Source organism: Dendropsophus ebraccatus, chromosome 7, assembly GCF_027789765.1.
Source record: "Dendropsophus ebraccatus isolate aDenEbr1 chromosome 7, aDenEbr1.pat, whole genome shotgun sequence".
Taxonomy (NCBI): Eukaryota; Metazoa; Chordata; class Amphibia; order Anura; family Hylidae; genus Dendropsophus; species Dendropsophus ebraccatus.
Genome location: NC_091460.1, coordinates 113,096,117 through 113,108,900, shown reverse-complemented (window position 1 = coordinate 113,108,900; position 12,784 = coordinate 113,096,117). Strand labels below are relative to the sequence as shown.

The following is a 12,784-nucleotide window of genomic DNA, read 5'->3' as shown; positions in this document are numbered from 1 at the left end:
GCAGGTTAGAAGTATCTAGTATCTAGAAGTATTTGGCAGGACTGTTATGTCCCTATAGCACATGGGGAGCTGAGGATAAAGGTAAGTTTCTTACCTTCATCCTCAGAGCCGTTTCTGATCTGTTAAGAGTTTAATCCATATGCAAATATGTTGTTTTGGTTCACTTGGGGTGGGGCTACCACCCCCACTGCATGAAAACTTACATCCTCAGCGCCCCGTCGACCTGGACATAACAGCAGGCTAGATATTTTTAACCCGATGATAGTTTTCCTTTAAAAGAGAAGTCCGGGCAACAAAAAGAAAAAAAAAATCAGAATGAGCAGGGGGTGAGGGGAACATAATAAACAGCCTATACTTACCAGTCCTCGTGCCTTTGCAGTGCTGTGTTTTGATCTTGGACCAATGCTCTATTCTCTATGTCTTCCTTCCTTCTACATCATGGACCCGCAGATGGATGGCCCTCTCAGCCAATCAGTGACTGGGGCGGGACACCGCAGCAGTCACTGACTGAATGCATGGGCTATCTCCTACACTTTCCCGCTGGGTCATGATATAGTAAGAAATGTAGAGAAGATGACATCTGGCGGGGTCTGGGAGCTCCATGATGCAGCGCTGCAAAGGCACAGGGACAGGTAAGTATAGGTTATTTATTATGTTCCCCCCACCCCCAACCAACCCTGTGATTATTAATTTGGCTGAACTTCTGCTTTAAGCTTATATTAGGGGATTAATAATAGTCCTTGTATAGATCTTGGTGTTAAATTGCTCAAAATTTTCCAAACCCTTCCCCCAATAAAAGTTGAAATTACCCCCGTTCCTATTTTACAAATAAAAATATGTAATAATAATAATAATATTTGGTATCATAGCAAACGGAATTATCCCATCTATTAAAATATTACAATATTGTTCCCACACGGTAAAAAGCGTCAACAATAAAAGGGGGAAAAATACCAGGATTGCTGGGGTTTTTTTTGTTTTTTTTATTATATATAAAAAAAAATTAAAATAACAAAAAGTTAAACCAAACTATAGAAACCAGCCCTGCAGATGAACAAATAAAAGCGATATGACTCTTAGAAGGCAAGGAAGAACATTGCTTCAGTGTGACCTGGACATCCGTGCATTAATGACCTTTGGTCATGAAGGGGTTAATGTTAGGTGATAGGTTTACAAGGTTATTTTATTTGCAGTGAAAAGGTCTTTAAATAGCTCAGATCAGAGCAACTCTAGCACATTAGCCAACTAAATTTCATTCCCAGAAGATGGCCTATAGTAGAATACGCATATTAGTGCCATCAGTATGCTTAATAGAAATGGTATGTTCCAAAATCAAGTACATTGCTGAACACGGCTCAGATAAACACCTCAGTAAGCAAGGATAAAATTATCATAATATGCTTTTAGCATGCACATAATGTCCCCTATAATCTTCTTTCATTGACATTATTTATAACAATCAGTATCCCTGGATTATGTTCAATGCATTTAAATTGAAGGGAGAAAGTCATTGTTAGTTTTCATAGTAATACTGCTACATCAGTGTATACCATCACATCTGGAATTTGCTTCCAATAATGCAAAAATATTACTATCCTTCATTTTACAAAACAAATTGTATATAAAATGAATAAGCCTAAGACTATGTTCCCACAAAGGTTTTTAGCGGCCGTTATTTTACATACTTTGCCAGCCATCATAGCAATGGTGGCCGTTGGTACATTGTTTAAGTTGAATGATGGCCAGTTTTAACACCATTTTGGAGTAAAAGATGGCAACAAAAAAGAATCTGCATATGAATAACCTGCCGCCAATAAATGTCCGTTCAGAACATAGCCTTACATTGTTTAGTACTGTTGGTAACACACGCTGTGCTTTCATATCTATCAGAGCGTCAACACTACATGGCCCCTTTGGACATCAGAAGCGATCATCATTGCAGCTACGCTCCCTGCACGCTGAATACCCGAACCTTACGCCAACAGCTCTGTGAGAACGAGGCCGGCAACATCGGGAGAAAGAACGTGTGCAGAGATACTGTAACTCACTCCAATAGACACAAATGAGAGGCTGCCGCAACGGACTGCGATGCAATGACTGGTGAGAGGGGCCTGTATGTGTATGTTCTCTTCCCTGGAAAAACAAGCGTATTGACTAACTAACTTTACCAGAGTACAGGAATCATTGCTCTATGAACATACACAATCTTGGTTTCCTGTTTGCTCTTGAACTTCCCCTTTGGCCACTATAAAATCTAGGCCTCAAGGCCAGACTGCATATATTTTTGCTAAACAGACTATTTATATTAGAACGCACTAGGAGTGTGTCAGCCCTACAGGCAGATTAACCCTTGGTACCTTAAAGGGGCTATCCAGTGTAAATCAGCTGGTTTCAGAGAGTTATATAGATTTTTAATTTACTTCTTTTTAAAGATCTCTAGTCTTCCCATACTTATCAGCTGCTGTATGTCCTGCAGGAAATGTTGTTTTGTTTCCATTCCGACACAGTGCTCTCTGCTGCCACCTCTGTCCGAGACAGGAACTGTCCAGAGTAAGAAAGGCTTTCTATGGGGACTCTGTAAAGGTTTTCACAGACAACTTGAGAAAGGCCCTTGTGCCCAAACGTGTCTTGTTTTCCTCACAATATTGTAATGAAAATAAAGCACCGAAACTTTTACTGGTGAGTGCTGGGATTTATTCTTCTATGAGGGTGCTCTCATACGTCCCTTTTTTCAGGCCTCCAAAACTGCCAATACATTTTTCCATGCATTTGCTTTTTGTCTGGCATTTTTCTGACATTTTTTACTTTATGTGTGAATGATGGCTGCTGTGGTAAACTTTTTTTTCCCTCACATGACCCATCACATGACCTAGCTGCTGGATCCTGAAAAGTGACGAAAGCCCTAGAGAAAAATGTCATACACCCCCAGCATGTTGTGTCTTGGAAAGAATGCCACAGAGCCTCAAAAACACCAGAAAGGAGAGAGTGCCATCTTCTACTGCTGTTCAGAAAATGAATGACTTGATTAGTTGCCATTTGTAACTGACATGTTTCCTGTTCACAAATAACTAGAGGTGAGCGAACCGGGTTCGGGTTCAAGTCCATCCAAACCGGAACGTTCGGCATTTGATTAGTGGTGGCTGCTGAACTTGGATAAAGCTCTAAGGTTGTCTGGAAAACATGGATACAGCCAATGACTATATCCATGTTTTCCACATAGCCTTAGGGCTTTATCCAAGTTCAGCAGCCACCGCTAATCAAATGTCAAAAGTTCGGGAACGGATGGACTCGAGCATGCTCGAGGTTCACTCATCCCTACAAATAACAGATGGAAAATCACTTTAAGGTTACAAACCCACTTGCCGGATCTGCAGCGAGTCTCCATGCTGCGTTTTTGCAGCGAGACTCGCTGCAGATCCCGGCCCTATACTTTTAATGGCAGACAAACACGCAGCAGGGATGTACATCCCTGCTGCGAGTTTGTCTGCAGCCCACCCCATTAACCCCCCGGCCGCCGGAGCTGATACTTCACCTGATCCCGGCTCCGGCGGTTCCCGATGTCTTCAGCAAGCCGGAGCGGGGACCAGGTGAAGTATATGCTCCAGCCAGCCGCCCGCAGCCCCGGCCGCCCGATCGCCCCCCCGCAGCCCCGGCCGCCCCCCCCCCCGCAGCCCCGGCCGCCCGATCGCCCCCCCGCAGCCCCGGCCGCCCGATCACACGCCCCCCCGCAGCCCCGGCCGCCCGATCGCACGCCCCCCCGCAGCCCCGGCCACCCGTTCGCACGCCCCCCCGCAGCCCCGATCGCACACACGCCCCCTCCGCAGCGCCGATCGCACACACGCCCCCCCGCAGCCCCGGCCGCTCGATCGCCCCCCCCCCCGCAGCCCCGGCCGCTCGATCGCCCCCCCCCCTGCAGCCCCGGCCGCCCGATCGCCCCCCTCAGGCCCGGCCGCCCGATCGCACGCCCCCCCGCAGCCCCGATCGCACACACGCCCCCCCGCAGCCCCGATCGCACACACGCCCCCCCGCAGCCCCGGCCGCCCAATCGCCCCCCCCCCCCGCAGCCCCGGCTGCCCGATCGCACACACACCCGCAGCACCGATCGCACGCCCCCCCGATCGAGCGGCCGGGGCTGCGGGGGGGGGCGTGTGTGCGATCGGGGCTGCGGGGGGGCGTGTGTGCGATCGGGGCTGCGGGGGGGCGTGTGTGCGATCGGGGCTGCGGGGGTGTGTGTGTGCGATCGGGGCTGCGGGCGGCTGGCTGGAGCATATACTTCACCTGGTCCCCGCTCCGGCTTGCTGAAGACATCGGGAACCGCCGGAGCCGGCGGCCGGGGGGTTAATGGGGTGGGCTGCAGACAAACTCGCAGCAGGGATGTACATCCCTGCTGCGTGTTTGTCTGCCATTAAAAGTATAGGGCCGGGATCTGCAGCGAGTCTCGCTGCAAAAACGCAGCATGGAGACTCGCTGCAGACCCGCCAAGTGGGTTTGTACCCTAAGGGCCCTTTCACACATACAGGTTCTTCAGCAGATTTGAAGCTGCAGATATCAATGTAACTGATGACTGAACACAGCATCAAATCTGCTGCAGATCCTGTACATGTGAATAGACCCTTAGATCATACTATTTTATGTTTACCCTAAATTTTATTAACATTTTAAGATGTATACAAGGCAGGAAAAGTACAAAGCATATGAACAAGTGAGTGGATAGGCAAATATGCTGTCAAAATTCCACATCAATAGTGAGGATATAATATCATACTATTTTACCTTTTAAAAGCAGAAAACGGCTAAAACATTGTTAGATCATTACGTAGCAAAATAGTTGGGGTATGAAGGGGTTAAAATGTTATGACAGAGGCAAATATTTGATTCATTAAATTCACAAGAGGGAATAATTCATTATTATTCCCATAGCTTGATTGTCTGATTCCCAATTAACAGTGATTTGCTGTCTTTCCCCTAATAATATAACACACCATTAACTTGCTGTCTGGGATTGGAAGCCTGTCGTGTAGAGAGATAGAGACAAATTTATGTCTGCCAAGGACCTTCACGGACAGCTAAGATGATATAGTATTATTATTATTATTTTTATTAGTTAGTTTTCTTAAACAGAATATACAGGGTAATATAAAAATACTTAGTATGCACTGGGAACTACAAAAAGTAAATCTATGTTGCTAACAAAACTATACAGGATTCAGGACATTGCTAGTATACATCAGAAACCTGTAAAAAGAGTGATGTCAACATCTCTCTCTCTCTCTCTTTTCGGTAATGAAGGTGCATTCTCGGGTTTTACCACAAGATGTCATTGTATATATTTATGTATGTCACATATCTGTAGTAAACCCAGGGTTATTGTTTTATTCTGTACACCAATGAGAGATGCTCTACCCTCTCCTATGTACTCTCTTCTCCACCACTCACAGGAGCTGTTACACACACCCTGTAGGAAGTAGTCATTTGGGGGAGAGGAAGCGTAAGTCCACGTTAGTTCGTTCCTTTCTGATTCTCAGTGGAGCAAGACACACAGATCAGGCATCCCTGCTGAACTTAGCCAGGAACCTGGCTCTGCCAGGTTCCCTGTCCAAGACAGACCAGCTGTGGTGTTAGGTCACATATGGAGAACGCAGAGACTTTCTTTCCTAAAGCAACACTTATACTCAAGATGCAGTGCTAAACAGTAAAGAGAGGACAAGTAAGAGAACACCTCAACCCACACCGTGAACATCTCTAGGATACTGTCCTGCACTGTATAAAAAAAGGAACTGATCTGGATAGAGTAAAGCAGCCATATTCAAGGCCTATGTACTCTACCTTGCAGCGTAGGTGACACCGGGACACACTCAGACACTCAACTCAGGTAACCAAGACTGGGCCTTGTGTCACCCATGTAGGACGGGTAACCCATCACTGCAGGGCATAAGGTGGTTATAGCAACAAAGGTCAAAAAACGGACACAAGCATTCTTCTTCTTTCAAGTATTTCTTCTACAAGTATCTCTTCTACTAGTTCCGGCAGGGCACACCACTAAATTGGGTTAAGACTCTCCTGACACACTCTTCTGAATTCTCTACTCTACTCAACCAAACCAGCACTACAATTTCACCTCAGCACTTTAGCGACTCTCAGTACAGATCCAGTGAAAGCAAGTCTGTATCAGCCTACGTATTTGATCTATTATCCTGTATCACCAGAGACTTGTCAGTAAAGATCAGTTTATTTATTCAACTGGGACTCAGTACTATTTGCACCAGCACCCGTTTACACAGGCTACACCATCCTTAGGTCACCTTCCCCTTTCTGTGGGGGGCAGTACCGACAGTCCGGGTTGATTATATCTTCACTCCGTATTACAGTGATAAGAACCCAAGGGACCCATCACAACCTGGCAGGTCACTGACCATTAGGGGTCAATACAGCCAGCCAAAAAGAACTAAAAACAGGTACAACACCATATCTGTGTGCTGAGACTGCACTGGCATCATGACTATACCACCATGGACTGAACTATATTTCTTTTTTTTTTTTTAAAGAACTTATTTAAACATTTTTGGTTTTCATGAAGAAAAGACAGACAAAAACAAAACCAGGCACAATCCGCCCGTCACATGTTATATAGAGACACAACTTCAGGAAACTCAATGTAATAAGACGGGCCGCAGCTACAGTAGCACAGCAATAAAGGGTAACAGTGAAAGTGCATCTCGAACACCTAAACTGTCAGGAAACAGCAATCCTGATCAATTAGGAAAGGACGGAACAGAAAAGACTCCACACACACTCAAGCATACACATACAGGGACAGCGCCGCACTCCCCCCCCCCCCCCCCCCCAGCCAGAGAACCCACAGAGAGGATCAAACATCGGCCGTCTCCTCTAGCATGAGCCAGTGAATACATATTTTCTTAAATTTCTGGGGGCATTTGCGATGCTCGTAGAGGGCCTCATATAGCGGGACGTATTTATTAACCATCTGTTTCCAACGAGCCAGAGAAGGGACATCCGTGCACTTCCATTCCATGGCTATAATTTTTTTGGCACAGAATAAAAGAAATCTAATGAACATCCTATAGTATTTGTTTCGTGTGATTCCATTAATAAGTCCTAACAGACAGACAGAAGCGGTACAAACAAAAAGTCAAAGTGATCAGACAGAAATTGTAAGACCGAAAGCCAAAAGATCTGTATTTTAGGGCATGACCATACAGCGTGCATGAAAGTGCCGACATCCGACATACATTTAAAACAAGTATCCGATGGGGACACACCCATCTTCCTGAGCCTCTCCGGAGTATAATATGTCCGCATTAGAAAGCGAAACTGAATTAACCGGTCTCTAGCGCTTACCACCGTAGGATAATACGTGTGCACCACCTCTTTCCACCGCTGTTCCCCCAGGGAGGGGATATCCACCACCCATCTCTCATACGCCTTCTGAAAAGGGGATGAGTCTTCTGGGCTTAATAGTAAATAACTATGCGTCAGAGGCTTATCAAGGTCAGGAGAACCTAAAAGCTTCTCAGCCGGTGTGAACTCCAGGGGAACCGTAAGGCTGCCAAACTGAGAACGAACAGACTGAACTATATTTCAACCACCGACACAACATCATCTGGGCGATTGGGCACCACACAAACCGGTGCACATCAACAACACCATTGCATCTCCACAGAAGGAAATACTATACTATGTCACATTTAACCTTTAGTAAACTTTCCTTCAGCTGTGCCTTGCAATAGTATAGAAAACAGGGAGACAAGTAGTGGTTGGAGTGCATTATGACACCTTCAGCCCAGAATACATATACTTGGTAGTGCCGACCCACACACATAAAATACAGCAGTGACACACCTGCTCTAGGACACTGTATACTTTCTTGCAATCCCGGTCTCCAGATTGTGCATGGTATTACAATCCAGTTCCATTCACTTCAATGGAACTGAACTGTAAAACCCACACCCAAACTGGGGAGAAGAGTGGTGCTCTTTCTGGAAGAAAGCGGACAGTTTTTCTCTAATCCTGGATAACCCCTTTAACACCCATAAAGCAATCAGTGTGGTTTTATGCCTCAATCCACCTGACAGGTTCCCATTAACATTGCAAAAGCTACAAATACATCAAAGTCCACCACAAATGTCAAAGTCAATCATTATAAACAAATAAAAGGACTGTTAAATACAACATTTCCCATAGCGTTCGAGACCCTGCTGGAACATGTAAGCAGCGATAAGATATGCGGGAACAGCCAAACAGCTTTTCTAAATTACAGCATACACATAAAATGCTTGACTTAAAGTTGGGTTAATGAATTTGAACTGCATGAATGGGCTGTGATAATGGAAGATAATCACGATTATTGCTCTACAGTCCTTCTTATCTCTGAGAACATAGAGATTGAATCAGGAAGAGATCAGGCATTGTCGTATAGTGCGGTGACATATTAATACTTTCAGTTATTGTTTCATCACTTGATTATTTATGGAGGATGTCGGGTCCAATGCTAGATTCTAAACCGATGAACACTTGACAGGCTTCTATGAATGGGGTTTGGGTGAGATTTTCATGTAGCAAGACTACCCTCTAGTGGTGTAGAGAAAGAATACACTTTGGAAATAGATGCAGTTAAAGGCAGTCCATATTTATGTCATAAAAATTCTGACATTTTCCACATAAAATTAGTTGCTATGTAAGTTAAATGCAGTATTATAAATATTTATTCTTATAGCTTATGTTTCTGGCCTGTACACAGTGGTACAAAACTAAAAGATAACTGTTGTCAGAGCAAAATACATTAGGAAACGGGGTGCCTTTGGTGCATTAGAGGGGAACAGTAGTAGGTCATTCAGGAGAATGGTTATTTGTAGAATGCAAATATGGATCTAGTCCAAGCCTTTCAAATAGAAAGGGGGTCGGTTAAATAAAATAACATTCACTTACCTCCCTGGCTCTCACACTGCTGCCCGCATTCTGTCGCTTTTGTCTCCGGTGTCTTGAGACAGAACTTGGGACATTATGGGGCACAGCTACAGTTGTTGAATGGCTGAGCAGACCTGCCCCATCACGTCCCAAGCCCTGTCCAGGAAGGAAGTTCTGTCCAGACCAGGAAGTGGCCAGACACCAGGGACCGGAGGGTCAGACTGCGGATGGCAGCGCAGGAGAGAGAGAAGTAAGTGCATGCTATCTTTTTTACGCAATCCCTTCTTTAAAAAAATGGGTCCCGGCTGTAGTTCTCCTTTAAAGAACCAAGCAAAAAGTATTAAACACATAAAACCCATAACAAACTCAGTCAACAACGTCTGACCCGGTAGCAGGATAAGATTCATTTTATATACTGCACTACACTGAAAACATAAAAGCGGTTAAGAATATATAGTGTATTATACAGATGACAGCTTTTCGGATTAGTTCGCTAATAATAGGAGCGTCACTTTTTTGTGACAATTCGAAGTGGAGGTCTCACTTAGGACAAACAAAAGCTGCAGAACTTGAGAACACTCTTTACAAATAATGAGTCGGGGCTCAAAAGGTTTCTAGCTAATATTTTCAATTTCCAGAGCAACACAAGTGGAAAATAGGAAATGACTCTATGTAATATATTACGGGGCTTTACAATAGCAGCTGCTTTCAGCAATGTCATCACCTTCTTTTAAATGTGTTGGGTCAGAGTGAAATGTATTAATAAAAGCTCCTGAAGAAATTGAGTTCATTCAGGTGAAGCATCTGTGGAAAGAAAGAAGGCTAAACAATTACTGGAATTCTCCATACAAACCCACTGATGGCATTTCTCTATGGGATGGTGCATAGAAAAGTAGTATTATACTGAAATCATACCCACAGGGGGCGCTCTGATGTAAGGCAAGCGGAATACATTTAAAATATGTACGGGGTGCAGAAAAGTTTCAGTGCCAGATACATACTTAGGAAAGGCAGCTACAGTAGATGACCATCTCCCTGATCAAATAAGACTGATGAGGACAGGACAAGTAGAATCTATTATGTCTGAACTTCTCAGCCACCCTAAACCTTGTTTGGTATGGGACGGCCATGCTACTCTGCTCTCATCCTTTAGATTCTAATATGGTGGTGCTATTCCCACCTCCATGTCTAGGAGGAAAGAGACTTATGGGAGGAAAGCAGATTTCTGCTGTTTTACTTGTTTCCTCCTCTGCTCCTATCTGAGAAGGTGTCTAGCAGGAAGCAGCTGCTCCACTCTGGGGTACTCTGAAGAAAAGAAAAATCTAATCAACTGGTGTCATAAAGTTATATAAATGTGTAAATGACTTCTATTTAAAATCTCCAGTACTTATCAGCTGCTGTATGCCCTGCAGAAAGTGGTGAATTCTTTCAAGTTTGACACACTGCTCTCTGCTGCCACCTCTGTCTGTGACAGGAACTGTCCAGAGCAGGAATGGTTTTCTGTTCCCAAGAGTCGCTGGCCCACACCAAACCACATCCCTGCTCCCCACAAACAGCTGCTGGACAGCAACCCCCACTTGACAACCGCTGGCCCACACCAGCATACACATATACTCACTCAATGCAGCAGCCCCCAGCATTCTCCTGATTCCCCAATGCATGAGTGATGTCCCTCGGGCGCCAGGAATGCTCTTATTGGGGTGAGAGTGTATGCTGGTCCAAAGCGGCAAGCCCTTCCTGGGAGATGGGCAGGGCAGACGATGACAGCACTGTGCAAAGCTCCTGGCAGCAGACATACAGCAGCTGATAAGTACTGGAAGACTTGAGATTTTAAAACAGAAGTACTTTACAAATCTATGTAACTTTCTGACATCTGTTTATTAGAATGCTTTTGTTTTTTGTTCTTTTTGGAGGACCCCTTTAAGTTAAGATGAGAATAACCCATAATTATTTATGAGCAGTGACACACCAGTTTCTTTACCCATTGATCTTACTAGAGGGGTAGGTGACTGACCTGCAGAGTCCAAAAATTGCATAGTTTTTTTCTATATTTCTTACACTTATGTTAAATTGTATCTATTTAGTGTCACAGTTAGGACAGTAAGCTGCTGTACCTTATGCTGCGTTTACACGAAACGATAATTGGACCGATCGTACGATTAACGATGTCGGAGTAACGTTTTTTTTTTTTCATAACGATCAGCATTTAGACGATACATTATATCGTACGGAAAATTGTTGCGCGATCGTTTTGCGATCGCTTAAGCCTATCTCACACATTGGTTAAATCGGCGAACGACTGTTTACACGGAACGATCTGCGAATTTTTTGCGAACGACAAACGATGATTTGAGAACATGTTGTAAGATCAAAATGAACGATTTCTTGTTCGTCGTTTGATCGTTCGCTGCGTTTACACGTACGATTATCGTTCGAATTCGATCGCTATCGCTCAAATTCGCACAATAATCGTTACGTGTAAACGCACCATTACTCCAACCACTAGGTGTCACACTCAGAGCACAGCTGCAGACAAGCCCAGGTTTAGCTACACACACCCCTTCCCTCTATAGCAAGCACTTCCTTTGGTTTTAGTTAGTTAGTGCCTGACTTCAGGCCAGGCTGGATGTGCCACACCTTTTCTCCAGCTAGTTACCAACCTTAATGGGTTGCTAGACTAAAACTCTAGGGAAGCTGGAGACAAGGGAGTTTCACCCCTTGCCTACGCCATGGATTTACTTAGACACAAGACAGTCAACCACCTAAAGAAAGGAGAGGACTATAAAAGTTGTACCAGCAGTAGAGCACAGTGCAAGTTGGCTGCTCTCTATTGACTTACTTGGAGTAGGAAGGATGCTACTAGCTAGCTCCACCCAGTGAGAAAAGACCTGGGATTCGTACTACCCCATTAGGACAGAAACCAGACACTGAGGGGCTGAAGGCGGTTATATATACAGGGATTATATATGAGAATAACTACAGAACACTATAGAGACACTTCACCACATCCACAGTACTTACTAAATTAGGCAAGGGGCCTTCCTATCTGGTCCTGACACCTTCCACTGTTTATTCTTCTATCAACTCCCCTATTTGCTGGTTCCTAGGGCTACTGTTGATTTTTGCACCTGAGCACAGTTACTGTTATTATTGCACTGAGATACCTTCTATAAGTAAAGTTTGGACCTTGTTTAAAATGGGACCTGCACCTATACTCCGCACCTCACATCTGATCTAACAAAAGTGTCCGGGGATGGGTGTTACCACTCCTGACCACCGTGACAAGTAGCCCCCCAAACACCAGAGCCCATCAGCAGGCCCAACATCTGTTCCAGCGACCCGCGTAACAAGACATATAGTAGGGGAGGAGCTGGTTGCTGATGTAGATGTTGCTCTTCATGCTTCATAGTTTACTCCTAATGAGCTTTCCACTTTGGCTCCAAGATGATTATACAATTTATTTCTCGCATTTTGTGCTGCAGTTTGAGCATGGCCAAATTATTGAGTATTACTTTTAGAAACTTGTGTTGATTAATAATTCTTGTTCAAATCATTTTGTCCAAAAGGCAAAACGGAAAAGTTTGTCCTACAACTTGTCAAATAGTTTTTTGGGGGGGTTTTGGGTGGGGGTTGCAATTTAAATTTGTGCCCCGGGCAGGGCTGAATTCACCCCAAGATTTGAAGGACATACTCCTCTTTCTTATAACTTCCTGCATCATTCACATGCAGTGCCCAGCCCTTTGGGTATTGTTTTTTGTTGCCTGTCTGTAGAATACAGACTTCTACCTTTTTACACTCTTCTCTCTGGCTGTCTCCTGTAAGCCCCTTGCACACAGTTCTAGAAAACAGTCTGTATACT

At 44.6% G+C, this 12,784-nt stretch overlaps 1 protein-coding gene and 1 long non-coding RNA gene across 3 annotated transcripts in view; one reads left to right on the top strand and one right to left on the bottom strand.

Moving 5' to 3' along the window:
- The window catches only part of LOC138796966 (uncharacterized), a 31,819-nt gene extending 29,181 nt beyond the window's left edge, over positions 1–2,638 (top strand). For both annotated transcript variants that reach the window (XR_011363863.1, XR_011363864.1), the window contains exon 4: positions 1,891–2,638. This is a non-coding gene — a long non-coding RNA (uncharacterized lncRNA). The remainder of the gene's footprint in view (positions 1–1,890) is intronic.
- ARHGAP24 (Rho GTPase activating protein 24) overlaps positions 1–12,784 on the bottom strand; it is a 536,725-nt gene that overhangs the window by 466,233 nt on the left and 57,708 nt on the right. The window lies entirely within an intron of this gene.